A 15,385-nucleotide genomic window follows, 5' to 3' on the forward strand; every position below is an offset into this window, starting at 1 on the left:
ATAATAATCAGTAAAATGACTTTTCTTTCACATGTACTATTTTTCATTATTTTGAAAAAAAAAAAAAAATAGTTTAAGCGTTTTTGGTTAAAAAAAGATATTCAAAATGTTTTGAAAATGAACTCATATAAGTATTCGAAGTCAATAAAAAATAAATAAATAAAATAAATCAATAAAATAACGGGACATTCAATACTCATAATGGTTAAATATCTTTTAGCTAAAGTTACACTTTTCACAAGCATTTATCTATATTTTTTTAGTAACTGTTGTTCCATTCCTTCACAAGAATAGCTTTAAATAGAACTTTTGAAGAAATGTTACATTTACTTATTCTTTTCTCCAACTCATTCAATACATGTTCAATTTGATTTAAGTCTGAAGACTAAATGAAGGAAGAAGTTGTGATAACTTCCAGACATTTGTATGAAAACCACATGTGAACATTTAGGGCTGCATGTTTAGAATCATTATCTTGATAAAACATGAATGTATTTTGCATTCCAATTTTCTTGCAGATGATTTCAAATTTTCATATATACTGATCTATATAATTTTCCACTATAAATGATACAAGATTCTAGTAAAATTGGCTGCCTTTGGTATCTAGAATACTTGAGAATTGTGTGGCGACTATTCATTGACTTCTAAAAGTCTAGAACGACAAGTCCAAAGTAGGGTTTAAATATCCTTTTATTTAACTTGAGACCATTTACAGTTGGCCAATCCTGGGCTTACATGAAGTCTCCACTTGGGCTTTAACTTAAGATAGAAAATAGGAAACTAATGCTAACTAACTAAAAACTAGAAAAGGCTGTACAGAAATAACTAACAGAGTTGGCCCTTAATTAAACCTCACTGGCGAATACTAACAGGCACGTAACAATACGGCTGAACGTAGTAAGATTTAGCTTAAAGCAATGACGTGGCCAGAAAGGAAGACATGCATTACTAAGCTCTTCCACGGAAGTAACTTTCGTAGAAGAAAAAAAATTGACGTGGTCATTATTTTTCCCTGAGACTTCTTATAAAATACTGGTTCCACTTCGTTTATATAAAAAGGGATTTTGAAAATTCATTTTGGTAGGGAGTTGTAGGTGGGAAACAAGAAAATACAGGAAAGCTGTTTAAAATAAATAAATAAAAAAATAAAAAAACCCTACAAAGGTAATTTTCCCATTCCAGGAGCAGCGAGAAATAGACAAAACATTTTGCTTCCAACTTCGTGCTTAACAGTATGCAGAACCATATTTAGACTTAATAAGGTCCTAAGCTATTTGAGATATGGGGCCCTTTATAAGTCTGTTATACAGTACAAAATCCGTAATCCGGACTCGTCGGGACTTTGGCGATTCCGGATTATAGATCATCCATTTAAATTCGGTATGATGGCATGCAGAAATTATACAATTAAAAACATGAAACCGTAATTTATGGAATAAAGAGCAATTATGATCTAATCCATATCAAAATTTACAAAAAAAAAGCTTAATATTTAATTGTTTACTTTAGTAAATATTTCTTTAAATGTAAGTTGTTTAAGTTGCTTCGTTTTTTGTGCTAATACTTTCTCTTTAATTCTATAAACAGACATAATTTCTTGTTCAGTTACAAAGTTCCACTGTTCAAGTCCTGTAATTGCTGTTACATTTCGATTGACAAGTTAGTCGAGAACACCGACTAACTTGTCAATCGAAATGTTTTCGTTTTTAATAACGTTCTCTGTTACTTTCTTCACTATCGGAAGTGCGCGTGGGTAAACGCTTTACTGGCTTTAAGTGCATGCGTAAGTTTGTGGCTTTGAGGTCCGGATTATAGATCAGTCCGGATTACAGACTTTGTACTGTAATATATTTTAGTATTATTTATACTATATCTTAATTTTTGCCCCCCCCTAAGAAAGTGGGGGCCCTCAGCTAGAGCTCGTGTAGCTTATACATAAATCCGACCCTGACAGTATGCAGTAAGATTTTAAGCTAATAAAATTTAAATTAGGAAACACTTCTACAGAACAGCAAGCAGCAGATTGCTTTCAAAGTTATGAAATCTGACATAAAAAAATGTAGATTAATCTATACAATATGTTCAACAAAACAGTAAACTACCTGCAGAAAGTCTGCACTCATAGCATTCTAAACAGAGCTTCAAGTAAAATCAGGAAGGCAAAACAAACTAATAGAAATTGATGAAAGCTTTTTTACAAAGCAGGTTGAACACTGATTTTTTGTTAAATAAAGATGTGTCAGGTTTTCAGAGTTCCACAAGAACAACTAACAGAAATTTGGTAGCATGTCCCTAACTTTCACAGTCGATGAGATAATATGTAAATACTGCAGAATGTTTTAGTGAAGAAATTGAATAGCCACAAAATATAACAACTACTACTGAAATATAAATGAATTTTTCTATAAAAAATAAACCTTTATTTATTCCCCCCTTTTTTTAAGCCTCAGGTTCTTAAAATACCATTTGAACTTTACCTACAACCAAGAACTAGCATGTCTGCTCTAGGAACAGGATTTAAAAATTTAAAAACCTTGCTCCACAGAACAGCCCAGCTGGTTTTTTTTTTTTTTTTTCTTGAAATAAAATACCACGTATTTTATTGTGATAAGAGATAACATATCATCATCATCACAGTCATTAAAATAACTCTGATTTTTTTTTTCTATTATGTCATTCACATTTAATGATTTGAGCTCAATTGCAAAACAAATGTTAGATACTTATGCTTCATAAAACAGAACTCTTAGTATCTAAGCCTGAATTTAAAACCAAAGTTTTCCTAAAACACCTACACTAATGATTTTAAAATTACTGATAATTCTTATATTGATTTAAGAATGTATAAAATGGAAAATTTACTGGAATACTGAATGCATAATTCACTTCAATACATAATTTATCTTCTTTTAATATGTTACATTATTCCAAAAATTCATATTTTAAAAGTATGCACTATACTTAAGAAAGATCTTTCAAATGATGTTGAATTTTAACGATGGCTGTTACATTTTTTCAGTCAGTTGTACACTTCTATCAGAAGCAAAAATGTTTTATTCACTACAATCCACCCTTTTGTAGTTCTTTGAATACTGTACATATAATTAAGACACAATAACACGCCGAATAAATACTAATTCAGAAGTCAAACAACAAATAATAATAATGTTGGGCTTTTCACCCAACATTATTAATCAAGCAGTTAAAAAATTCTCATCTGAACACACTAAAAGCCACACTCTTATTTTAGGAGATTATAAAAATTCTGTTGTCATTCCCTTCTTTCCATCAATTAGCTATAAAGTTGCACATATTTTGCAGAAATTTAACTTTCGGGTTGTTTATTCTCCCATCAATAAAATTCCAACTTCTATACTCAAGGACCCCATTCCGGATATGAATTCCTGGGGTATTTATAGGTTTCCTTGCCAGTGTGGTTTAATTTACATTGGCCAAACTAAGAGAGCCTTAAAATTTCGCGTCAAAGAACATGAGGCATATGTTAGAAAAAAGGAAACACAAAAGTCTTCTCTTGCTCAACATTGCTGGTCCGAAAATCACACTTTCAATTTTTCTGCTGCCAAAATTATTCAAAAAACATCTTCCATTGGAGAACTGGATTTTCTAGAGGCATTTCACATTCATAAAAATCTTTCTGTTGTAGTTAACGATCCTAATTCCAATTCAAATTTGCCTTCGGCTTTTAGAGAAATTATGTTTTAGTTCTGGTTTCGCCAATAGATGGCGCCACTTACTTATTCTTGTTCAGGCTTTCTTATCTTGTCTAATCATTATTTCCTATCTTGTTCATTTGCGGTTTTGCAGCTGAAGATGATGGTTCGGTAAAACCATCGAAACTAGTCCTGTGAAAATTTTGAAGGTATAACGCTGATTTTTGTTGTTTGACTTCTGAATTAGTACTGTACATATATTAATAAAACAATTTGAAGGACCGAAGTCCATAGCTATCCTATAACAGTTAATATGCATATATGATACAAGCTCTTGATCATCCAAGGTGACCTTGGTGTATATTACTTTGAATAATCAGTCTATCATATAAAAAAACTGAAATTTATTAATTCTTGAAACTATTCTTAGCATAAAGAATATCAAAATTTTTTAAGTATCTTGCACAGAAGATCACCCACCTTGTGAAATTCCTAAACAAATCTGAAGTTAACTGAATAATATTACTACAAATTGAACATAAATTTCAGACGTTTTTTCCCACCAAAATATACTGAGGAATGGGTACTTGCCATTTTATTTACCATGTTCACATTCTAGGCACCTAAATAAATGTAATGAATTAATAGAAAAATCAAATTAAAATTCAGTTCAAATTTATATGGATTAGATTATTGAACTATTTGAAATTCAATTCTGTTGTAAAATATATTAACATTTAATTCTTATATTCTTTGGCTAATTCCATTATTTAAATCTTCATATAAAAATTTAGAAATGACTACAGATTAAGACAACTCTGACCAAATGAAATTTAATAACATCAATAAAATGTAACAAGAAAAAAGTACAATTCAAAAAAATTAATTAAATACATTCCATTTATTTCTGAAAAACATTTTCCTTTGTTAAGACTAAAAATTAAAAAAAAAGGAGAGTAGGCAGCAATGAATTATTCTTCAATATCAAAATGTCCTAATTTCCATACTGGCTTTAGTTATCTATTAAATGAAAGTCCACAGGAGACATTCAGATAAATTTCTAAAATTACTACACTTGAAGAAAAAAAATTGGCATGGTCATTATTTTTCCCTGAGACTTCTTATTAAATACTGGTTACACCTCGTTTATATAAAACGGGATTTTGAAAATTCACTTTGGTAGGGAGTTGTAAGTGGGAAACAAGAAAATACAGGAAAGCTGTTTAAAATAAATAAATAAATAAATAAATAAACCCTACAAAGGTAATTTTCCCATTCCAGGAGCAGCGAGAAATAGACAAAACATTTTGCTTCCAACTTCGTGTTTAACAGTATGCAGAACCATATTTAGACTTAATAAGGTCCTAAGCTATTTGAGATACGAGGCCCTTTATAAGTCTGTTATACAGTACAAAGTCCGTAATCCGGACTCGTCAGGACTTCGGCGATTCCGGATTACAGATGTTCCTCCCCTCGCAGAGAGGTGTAAAATTGATAAACAGATTTCGGAATGGTTAGAGAAACAAAGGATATGCCTTTATACATTTTTTGCAGCAATTCCACTTTTTGTTTGATGGACATCAAAACATGCTTTCGCTTTGTAGATCCTTTGGCAGCTCCAGAATCGGAAATTCTTTTTGACATAATCTAAAGTTCAAGCTTACTTTTATAAAATTGCTCTAACAGTCCACAAAAAATAATAAGCCGGATCCAATTAGAAGATTAAGGAACAACGCAATCTGCAACATTAACTGAAATAGATAATTAGATAACTTTAGCTTAGCTTATACCGTCCGTTATACATTAAACGCGCATGCGTAAACGCATATGCGCATGCGCAGAAAGTTTGTAGCTTTGAGGTCCAGATTATAGATCATTCCGGATTATGGATGTCCAGATTAAAGACTTTTGACTATATTCTTATAATAGAAAAGGGGTGGTCACTGTATGCCGCAGAAAAGCTTCTCGAACAGAAAGGTGATGATAAAGAAAAACTAAGTTATTTTATGAACTTGAGCATACTCTCTATAGCCACACTTGGAAATTTTCATTTTGGGGGGGGTTAAAAATCTATTATCACCTGTGCCACTGAAACGAAAGGTAAAGTTCAATAGGAAAATTTTTCACAGATAACAGCAAGTTTAACGAATTAATCAAATGAAAGAAAATCCAGAATGACTTAAAATTTACACACATGCTCAGGCATTCATACCCAGAATTAAAAAAAAAAAAATGTCAATAATGAAATTCTGAATTTAGTTTCAGTATTGCATGATAATCAAAACCAACACTTAAATGTCACTAACATATTTAATGAACTTTTGTCATTATGCAAAATGATACTGGCACAGCTATAACACACTGATTTTTACTTGAAAGAAATGCTCAAATTACTCAAATTTTTTTAGTATGATTAGTCTTCATACTAAAAAAATGCTGGATAAATAGCTCAACCACCATACTCAAATAAAAATTGCTATTGATTGGAAACTTGCCTTTACTAGAAAATCCACGAGCATAGCCTTTATACTTTAATATCATAAATTACATGAAATAAATAAAACTATTAAAATTAAATTCTATATCTATTCAAATTGGTAGGACCATCTCCTACTACTTTTTTATCCTAAAAACAAATAATTATTAAATGATATGCATGGCTGAAAATTTATGAATACAGCAAATGACAAACTCTTTAATAAAATCATTTCACATTTTGTTCTAATTGATCGACTTGCTAGGAGAAAATTTAAATTATGGACATATCCCATATAATTAGCAGAATTCGGTAGTTAAGGCCAAACATTTCACCAATCTGTTTAAGCCTTGAATTTACCAATAATGATACTATAATTAAGGCCTTTTTACGAAAAGTTAACTTCTATGCAATCAAATAAAGCATGATAACCTGCAAAACAAGGCACAGAAGTCAACCTTGAAATCTGAAAAATAGCAAGACTTCTGGGAGAAAGTAGAGATGCTTTTACGCTGCGTGGCAACATTAAAAATATACTGATTTATACAGATATATTTTAATGCCTTTATTTTTTAAATTGCTTCCAAATGAATTCGTTCTTAATCCTATCCAAAAAATTAAAGATAAATATTGCGATTTAAAAGGTCTACTAAACTTTTCGAGAAATGAAATACTCAGCAGAGGATGCACAGCTTATGCTAATTATAATTGAAATTCTTGCAATTAGAAATTATAAGAGAAATTCTTGCAATTCGAAAAGCCACTACCTTTCAAATTGAAACCTTTTCCCGACTGCGATATTTTAAGTTTAGAAATGAAAAGGCAGATGTTATTTATGTCTGGATAAAAGGTACAGAGTTAAAAACTACAATCAAAAAGTAAAATTAGCTTCTATAATTAACAAACATTCGAAAGTGAATTGTTGGGCATTAAAATAACACAAACAAGAACTAAGTATCATACTTATTCAAAAAAGGTACAAAGAGCACTATATAGACTAAATAAAAATAATATTCACAGGAAAAGTGCACAGGGCTCTACTCTTATATGCGCCTTCAGATCACCAAATGTGGCGATATGTGTTCTGCGCTGGTTTTTGGCGCGATTGCGTGTTGTATGGCAACTCTTTTGACGTTGAATACTCTTTTGCTGGAGTGTTTTAATTGTTCGTTGGTTCGTGTCGTGCGTGTTTTAAAACGGCCTATGTTGCAATGAGAGACGTGGTTGCAAGAGGGTCTGGGAGATTATTTTTAGTGGCTGTCCATGATAGAAGTAAGGAAACGCTGATGTATTAAAGAGTGGATTGAGCCTTGTGCAACTTTTTTTCGGATTGCTGTAAATCTTACAAGGATTTAGGAAAAGAAGGTTTTTGAACCTTTATTTATTAACATTTATTTGTATGAATTTTCTGGATAGTGTGTCTGGTTGTCATATAAATACGATAATGATTACGTGGCGGCATGAAAATGGTATTTCTGCTGTTCGAAAAAGCATTCATTCATGGTAAGTGCATTTTATTTTATTCTTAATGTTATGTTCATTGTTTTTTTAGTATGAACTTCTGTCGTTATTGTTTTTTTTTTGAATTGTTTGAAAATTATTTTAGTTTATTTCGTTGATTAGTGCATAGTGCTTAGATTGTGCAATTCGTAGATGTTTCTTAAATTTGAAACAGAACAGGCTGTGTACATGGTATTCTTTGAAATTTATTGTTGTTATGTTAATTTATTAAAGCGAGGTATAGTATGTTAATTTATTAAAGCATAGTTCGTAGATTCTTTCGCTGCCTAGATTGTGCAATTCGGAGATGCTTTTCAAATTTAAAACATATCACTGTGTGCAAGGATTCTTGTCAAATATTTTTGGTTAGAAACTTTACGTTTTTGCTATCTAAATTTTTTGTTTTTTTTTGGGGGGGGCAGTTTTAGCTTAAATTGTGTGTTCAAAACGTGGTTTTTGCATGTGCGAAAACCTCGTTTTTAGAGACATTTTAGGCTTAAAGTTCGAAATGTAGACCAAAAAACTTAGAAAGTCATATGGCACCGTGGAGTTTCTCGCCAAAAATTATTGGCGAGAAATTTGGCGACCTCAGGGTGCATATAAGAGTAGTTCTGAAAGTGAATTGCTGGGCATTAAAATAACACAAACAAGAACTAAGTATCATACTTATTCAAAAATGTACAAAGAGCAAATTCTATATAGACTAAATAAAAATAATATTCACAGGAAAAGTGCACAGCAAAAATGGATGAGAAAAATACACATGTAAGAATAAATTTTCAAACTGATACATATTCAAAAGAACTGCATGACGAACTAGCTACACACTAAGGAATCTAGTAAGTGCAGTTTGATCTCGTCTATTGCTGCTCTGAACCAAGGAGCCACCAGGCACATAATCAAATAAAATAAATATTTTCACACGTAAAAAGCAGACTTTTATCCTACAATATAAAAAAAATTCAGTATTTAAGATCAGAAAATCTTTTACCAATCTATTAGGCCAAGAACTTACCTGCATTAGTTTTAATGAATATTCTCAACAAATCGCATCTCAATCTGTCAAATAAACTGTGTTAATATACAAAACAAGATATTAAATAATACAAACAAGAATTGACATATTTATTCAAAAGAAGCATAAAGAAGAACAATTTTTACGCAAACTAAGTAAAAACGGCACATTTACTTGAAATTTTCTCAAAAATTTACCAGCAAAAACTTGATGAATCTCTACATGAGCTAAAGAAAATATCGCATTCAACTTGAAATGAGTTCAGTCAGAAATTTACCAGCACAATAAAAAGAGAGGGGAAAAAAAGAAAAAACAAGAATTAATTTTTATATCTACTCAAAAAAAAAAAAAAAAAAAAAAATGCAGAATGAGCAGGAGCAACACAAAACAAAGTAGACAATTAAAAATAGTAATTTTAATGAATCGATCATTAATAATGAAATTCTGGGCATGTACACATAATCAGAGATAAAGTACAAATTTTCATTTTAAACAGCAGATTTTATCCTACAATATGATTCAGTAATTAAGAGCAGGTAATATTTTACCAATTTGCTAGGCCAAGATCTTACCATCATTGGTTCTAATGCATTTTTCAACAAACAGCATTACACATCTATCAAATAAACTGCATTAATCTGCAAAACAACACATTAAATTAATACAACTAATTAACATATTGGCTCAAAAAAGGCATAACGAAGAGGAACTTCTACACAAATTCAGTAAAAATGGCACATTTACTTGAAATATCCTCAATTAAAAGTTTACAAGTAAAGCTTTTACATGTGTTAGAATTTTTGTGGTTACTTAAAAAAAATGGAAACAGTAATCTCTACGCGACTTAAATGAAAACGGCGCATTTATCTAAAAACACGGTAATCGGTCAGAAATCTACCAGCACATAAAACAGAAAATGAGCATGAAAAAACATACGCATGCAAAAATTACTTTTCGTATTTAATAATAAATATAAGATATAAAGCAAACACTTACCAGAGAAATAGAAACCTTGGTTATTTGACGAATAACTTGAAATTTGCCATTGCGCACATCTAAAAACAAACAACTTCAAATTAATCAAGCAAAATGTGTAAATTTGGAAAACAAGGTATTAAAAACTTATGGTAGAATTTTAGCATACTTACGGATCAAAACCAGACCACTCTTCAACCACAGTTCCAGAAATAAGAATGAGCCGATGACGCCAAATTACTTGGCGATAAAGTTATTAGTAGATCTTCATGCAACCCAGAGAATCTCGTACCTCCTCGCATTTTTTCTCGTGAAGATAACCTGTCAACAACGAATTCCGGCAGAAACAGGTTTTCCTCGGATCTCGTGGGTCGTTTTCGCCTCCGTTTGGGGAGGGAGAGGATTTTCAACGGCTGTAGCGACCATTTTGGGTAACCACTCTGTTATATATGTAACTGTATCTATTATTATCTTTTATCGTAACAGTTGATGAGTAATGGGGAGGGCGCTGCGATCACCGAGGCAAGCGGCTGGACGTTCGCAGCGCTCCGTAAAAAAGTGAAAAAAATTCCTTTCCCCTTGGGGATTATCAATTAAATTACTTTGAAATACTGATTTTTTTACAATACCTACACGTTTTCAAAAGTTTTTCAGTTGCGATGTTGATGAGAATGAAACAGCGGACAATGTGAGGAAGTACAACGAAAGGCTGGAATTTTAAGAGAAGTACCCTTCTTTCATCTAAACTCAATCAAATTTCTATAAATATGTGCCTTTAAATCAATAAATTTTAACTTTTAATCAGTTTTTAGCATTAAAAAATACTTGAAATTGCTTATTGCCTGTGGCTTCCTTTGTTAAACAATTCCGAACAGACGCCAACTTTATCAGTTCACGTCTGTCGTCACTTACAAAGCCCCCTTATCTTGCTTTGAGGAATCTCGTGAGAGGGAAAATAGGGGACTCACGGCATCGCGCTATTTTCTCTCGGATCCTCTGGATTCTTTTTTTTTTTTTTTTTTTTTAAGATCGCTTAAATATTTTTTGCCTTTAAATAATATTATACCTCACCGATTTTTTCTCATACTGTTCCTTGCTATCTGTTAAATGTCCATATGTAACGGATGGATTATTCGTCACTGCCTTAAATAAATTCTTAGAACTATGAGCTTATATAAACAACAATGTCCCTCATTGTGTAATTAATTAATTAAGTAGTAATAAATTATGATATATAAATTAATAAATACTATGTTTAATTTGTGTTTTTAATACATATACTCAGTAATTTACATACACATATATATATATATATATATCTTTTTTTTTTGTGTGTGTGTGTGTGTGTGTGTGTGTACGGTTGTGGTCTTGTATTGTATATGGTTCTATCTTGTTTGTCTGCTGCTGTTTTTTGCAAAAATGTATGAAAATGTTGGGAACGAAAATAGCACAAGTTACTTTAGTTAAATTAATATATACTTTGTATGATGACTTTTGTTGATATCTCAGGATGCAATACATATTACTTTGCATATACTCAGCATACATATTACTTTGTATTTCATGCTAAATACCTTGATACGAAGCAATTTAACACCGTCAATATTTTTTTCTCCCCCAGTAACACATCTATTCATCATTACCAAACACACTCACCACACACACACACACACTTGTGAGACACTATTTATTGTAAATGAAGACAAATTTTCCTCCTTTTAACTATACTCATGGACACAATCGTATTTTAGGATATTTTCTACTTCTTTTCCTTTTCTTTCTATAGGCCCTTTTTTTTCCCTCTCTATTATTTTTGGGCCATTTATTTTAAATTTTATTTTCCTGACCTTTTGAACTCGTGCAAGATGTACGAAGTTCCCTTTTTACTCTCCTCAAATATTGCCCCCTTTCTATATACCTTTCCTTCGCACCTATGCTTGATTTTTCGCCCATCGGTGCAGAAAGACTTAGCGGGTGCAAAACAAGACATCTCTCTACTTTGTCTGTCTGTCTGTCTGTCTGTTGAGTAATGTAGAATAAACGATGTTTGTGTACATCTTGTAATCATCACTGAGCACGTACCCAACACATATAAAATACACACATGGCGCAGCCCGTCGTTGATTAAAAAAGAAAATCTTTTTTGAAGAACCATGCAGCCTCGGTAAAGATGTTCTAAACAAAAACATGATGGGAAGTTGTTTACTGTGAAATCAAAATTTATATCGCTGGTAAGTGAGTTGTTTATTTTTATTGGAAGTGGCTAAAAATACGTATATATAAACTATTTAAAGTCCTAAATTAAATATGGATGGATTAAAGCCACCAAGTAATCTAAGTTTCGAAGGAAATTTAAGCGAAAATTGGAAGAAATGGAAACAAAAATTCCAAATTTATATGTTAGCGTCTGGTGGTATTACTAAATCACCTGAAATTAAAGTAGCTATTTTATTGCATATAATTGGTGAAGAAGCACTTGAAAAATTTAATACTTTTAATTTAAGTGAAGAAGATAAGAAGGATGTTGACAAAGTAATTGAAGCTTTCGAAAATTTTTGCATACCGAAAGCAAACGAAAGTGTTGATAGACATATATTTTTCTGTCGAACACAACATGTAGGTGAAGCGTTTGATGATTTTTTTAACCGATTTAAAGAAATTAAGTAGCAACTGTGGATTTGCAGAATTAAAAGATAGTTTAATAAGAGATAGAATAGTAAGTGGAATTCTAAATAAAAATCTCAAAGATAGATTATTAAGGGAAGATCAGTTAACATTGGAGAAATATATTAAAATGTGTAAAGCTTCTGAATTAGAAGAACTTCAGCTGAAAACTTTAACTGAAGAAAATAAAATAAAAGCTATCAAACGTAATAAATTTCGACCTTTAGAGGAAAAAAGTCAGCCTTGTAAGAAAGACTATCATGTAAAACAAAAGCAAGAAAGTACTAAATCTTCTTCAAACTATCAAGGAAATAAGTACAATAACCCAAAACCATGTAGAAAATGTGGAACTTTTCATAAGTTATACAACTGTCCTGCTTATAATAAGATTTGCTTGTACTGTAAAAAGAAAAATCACTTTTCTAAAATGTGCAATTATAAAAATGTTAATGTTGTACAGAATAATTTAGAGCATGAGTTACATAATAATGGTAATGAATATATTTTAGGGTCAGTAGAAGATATAAATCCATTTTCTAAAAATAAAACCGAATGGTTTGAAAAACTAAAAGTAAACATATCTAAATATTTATTTGTTAAGTTGGATACTGGAGCTCAGTGTAATGTGCTACCATTGCCTAAATTTAAACAATTAAATTTAAGAGAGAAATGTTTGACTAAATCAAAAGTCACTTTAAATAATTACAATGGTACTACAATTGATGTAGTTGGAAAATGTAAATTATTATGTGAAACATCGAAAGGGGACAAGGATGAAATAGAATTTCAAGTCGTAGCATGTGATAAAACTGTTCCAGCTATTTTAGGTTTACCTACATTGCAAAAAATTAAACCTAATACAAAGGATTTGTACAGTAAATCCTGATTCTAATGAAAAGTTACCAGAACTTTTAAAAGGATATCAAGATTTGTTTAAAGGAACTGGGAATTTAACTGGATATACATATCATATTAAATTAAAACCAGGAGCTGTTGGTAAAATAGAACCCTGTAGGAAAATTATAGCTTATTAAATCCATTAAAAAAGGAATTATCAAGAATGGAAAAAGATGGTATTATAAAGAAAGTTAACCAACCAACAGAATTAGTGAATTCATTAGTGGTAGTAAGGAAAGAGGATGGTAATTTAAGAGTGTGTTTAGATCCTCAGCACCTTACTTAAAATATACTGAGAGAACATTATCACATACCAACCTTTGAAGAAATTTCATCTCAAATGATAAATGCAAAAGTCTTTAGTATTTTAGATGCAAACAAAGCATTTTGGCAAATTAAACTGTCACATTCAAGTTGTGAATTTACTACATTTAACACTCCGTTTGGTAGATATTGCTTTTTGAGGTTGCCATATGGACTGAGTTCATCACCAGATGTTTTCCACAGAAGTTTTTCTGAAATTTTTAGTGATTTAGAAGGAGTTCAAATATATATAGATGACTTATTAGTTTGGGGTAAAGATAAAAAAGAACATGATTCAAGATTAAAGAAGTTGTTGGACAGAGCCAGAGAAAAGAATGTTAAATTTAATTTAAATAAATGTAAATTTGGGCTGAATGAAGTGAAATATATGGGACATATATTTTCTAAAAGATGGTTTAAAACCAGATGAAGACAAAATTAAGGCTATTCTAGATATAAAACCACCAAAAAATGTTAAAGAATTAGAAACTTTCCTAGGAATGATTACATATGTTTCTAGATTTATACCTAATGTATCAGAATTGACATCATGTTTAAGAGATTTGTTGAAAAAACAAGTTATCTGGAACTGGAATGCAACACATGAAAAAGCATTTAGAAGACTAAAAGATGTCTTGGTAAATAAACCAGTTTTACAGTATCATGATATAAACTTGCCAGTAGTTTTATCTGTAGATGCATCTCAAGAAGGACTAGGAGCAGTCTTACTGCAGAATAATTTACCAGTGGCATATGCATCTAAGGCATTAACAGATACACAGAAGAATTATGCTCATATTGAAAAGGAAACTTTAGCTATTGTATTTGCGTGTGAGAAATTTCACCAGTATATATTTGGAAAAAATGTTACTGTGGAAAGTGATCATAAACCACTGGAATCAATTTTCAAAAAGCCATTAAATAAATGCCCTGTAAGACTACAAAGAATGCGTATAAGATTACAGCCATATCAGTTTGAGATAAAATATAAACCAGGAAAAGGACTTTTTATAGCGGATGCATTATCAAGATCATTCACTGATAAAGGATCTGATTTCTTTGAAGGAGAAATAGAAGCTCATGTTGGATTAGTTGTAGAATGTATACCAATGTCTAATGGTAAAATGGAAGTTTTTCAACTGGAAACAGAAAAAGATGAAGAACTACAAGTTTTAAGAAAATTAATTAAAACTGGATGGCCAGATGAAAAATGTAGGGTTCCAGAACTGGAAAAACCATATTTTAACTTCAGAGAAGAACTATCAGAAGCAAATAGATTAATATTTAAAAATTCCTGTGTTGTTGTACCAAGAAGTTTACGAAACGATATGTTAAGCAGAATTCATTATGGTCATTTAGGAGTAGTAAAATGCAAGATCAAAGCAAGAGAAATATTATATTGGCCAGGAATGTCCAAAGAAATTGAAGATTTGGTACTGAATTGTCAAACATGTTTAAGTTTACAAAAAGCTAATACTAAAGAACCAATGATATCTAAAGAAATACCTAATGGTCCATGGGAAGTATTGGGAACAGACCTCTTTTACTTTCAAGGAAGGGATTATCTAATAGTTATAGATTATTTTAGCAAATATGTTGAAATTGGACATTTGGAAGATTTGTATAGTGTAGCAGTGATAAAGCAATTGAAATCAATTTTTGCAAGACATGGTATTCCGAAAATAGTATATTCGGATAATGGTCCACAATATAATTGCAGGAAATATAAAGATTTTGCAAGAAGATGGAATTTTGAAACCAGAACTTCAAGTCCAAAATACCCACAGTCTAATGGAATGGTTGAAAGACATATTCAAACTGTCAAGCGAATGTTAGAAAAGCTGTAGTTGACAACAAGGATCCATATTTAGTTTTACTGGA

At 31.1% G+C, this 15,385-nt stretch overlaps 1 long non-coding RNA gene across 1 annotated transcript; it reads right to left on the minus strand.

The window, feature by feature from the left end:
* Nucleotides 1-4,491: 4,491 nt before the first annotated feature.
* On the minus strand, nt 4,492-10,071 carry LOC118201679 (uncharacterized). Its single transcript, XR_004760295.2, has 3 exons — nt 9,814-10,071; nt 9,662-9,720; nt 4,492-9,303 (listed from the first exon to the last, which is right to left on the minus strand). It is a non-coding gene; the product is annotated as an uncharacterized LOC118201679 (long non-coding RNA).
* Between the last annotated feature and the right edge of the window lie 5,314 nt (nt 10,072-15,385).

Source organism: Stegodyphus dumicola, chromosome X1, assembly GCF_044657685.1.
Source record: "Stegodyphus dumicola isolate Sdum_Otavi_A_Nest chromosome X1, ASM4465768v1".
NCBI lineage: Eukaryota > Metazoa > Arthropoda > Arachnida > Araneae > Eresidae > Stegodyphus > Stegodyphus dumicola.